Source organism: Octopus bimaculoides, chromosome 2 (assembly GCF_001194135.2).
Source record: "Octopus bimaculoides isolate UCB-OBI-ISO-001 chromosome 2, ASM119413v2, whole genome shotgun sequence".
In the NCBI taxonomy this organism is placed as follows: Eukaryota; Metazoa; Mollusca; class Cephalopoda; order Octopoda; family Octopodidae; genus Octopus; species Octopus bimaculoides.
In genome coordinates, this window is record NC_068982.1 from 154272269 (window position 1) to 154273904 (window position 1636).

The following is a 1636-nucleotide window of genomic DNA, read 5'->3' on the forward strand; positions in this document are numbered from 1 at the left end:
TTATTATTATTATTATTAATAATAATAATATAGAAAGGATTGAGGTAACTCCTCCTGAAGATATAGAGTCAAAATTAAAAGATGAGTGCCATTGTTATCTAGTGAACGATATTTTGACATCTTGTGTGTCTTCAACGGGTTCAAAAAATAAATTTGTTGATTATTATTATTATTATTCAGGTCACTGCCTGGAATCGAACTCGGAATCTTGGGGTTAGTAGCCCGCGCTCTTAACCACTACGCCATATGCCCGTGGGCATATGGCGTAGATGAGGACAAATATCCGTCAGATATAAATAATGTACATAATTCCTCATCTCTTAAATATAGAACTGTAGATATACGTTATCTGAAAAACGTATAAGCTAACATATTATCAACACATTAATCTAAAATATGAGTATCTTTATGCAACAAACATAGAACGTTCCTCTGAGACGGATGAATAACAAATGCGATAAGTATTGGCATCGAGAAGTTAAGGACAGAGTGGGACGATTAGTAAAGGAAAGGTTCTTGCAAGCGATACAGAAGGAGGGCGAAGAAAGAGAAAAGGTGAAGCTTAGAGACGTCAGGTAAGCAAAGAGAAATAAAGTATGTGGAGGAAAGGCGGAGGGTGAGGAAGTACGTAGTGAAGTAAGGGGAAAGACAAAGGGTAAAGAGTACAGATCCCCTTCGGTCATGAATGACCATGGAATTGCACCTAGAATGTTACCCTCCGAGGCACAAGTCCGGATAAGGTTGTTTTATGGAAGACCAGCAATCGGTCATGCTTACCAGCCTCCCTTCTCCATACCGATGTTATCCAAGGGAAAGATAAAGGCCGATACAGCCTGACACCAGTGACGTTACAACTCATTTCTACAGCTGAGTGAATTGGGGCAACGTGAAATAAAGTGTCTTGCTCCAGAATACAATGCGCAAACCCTATCCGGGAGACGAACTCACTACCTCATGATTGTGAGCCCGACGCTCTAATCACTGAGCCATGCGCCTTTACTAGAAGATGGGGACGAAAAGGAAAGGAAAAGGTTTGGATGTGTAGTAGAAGGAAAAGTAGTGATAATGTTTGCAGAAAAGAAGATAATGAGGGGAAGAAGTACGAAAAAAATGGAAAAGAGAGAAAGAAAAGTAGAGGAGAGGGTCAATTAGTCAGTGTGAGGTGCCTGAGTTTCTGCAAGGAGGTCTTTTAAAACTAAGTAATGATTAACGGGGTAGAAAGGGATAAATGAAAGAAGTCCATCTTAACGGAGGCAATGGCCGACAAAGACAGACTCCTGTAAACAGGTTTAAACTGCTAAAGGATGGTGCCGTGAATATTATTCTTTCAGTCGCATTTGCTGTTCTCTCGTCTGAAGAGAATATTCTATAATACAATTCTATATTTCTGAGATGAGGAAATATACAATCTCAGAAATATAGAATTGTATTATCCAGGCGCAGGAGTGACTGTGTGGTAGGTAGCTTGCTTACCAACCACATGGTTCCGGGTTCATTCCCACTGCGTGGCAATTTGGGCGAATGTCTTCTACTATAGCCTCGGACCGACCAAAGCCTTGTGAGTGGATTTGGTAGACGGAAACTGAAAGAAGCCCGTCGTATATATGTATATATATATATATATATATATATATAT

General features: G+C 40.0%; 1 long non-coding RNA gene across 2 annotated transcripts in view; it reads right to left on the reverse strand.

The window, feature by feature from the left end:
• The window catches only part of LOC106878235 (uncharacterized), an 18012-nt gene that overhangs the window by 15366 nt on the left and 1010 nt on the right, over positions 1-1636 (reverse strand). The gene's annotated exons all lie outside the window — the stretch shown is intronic.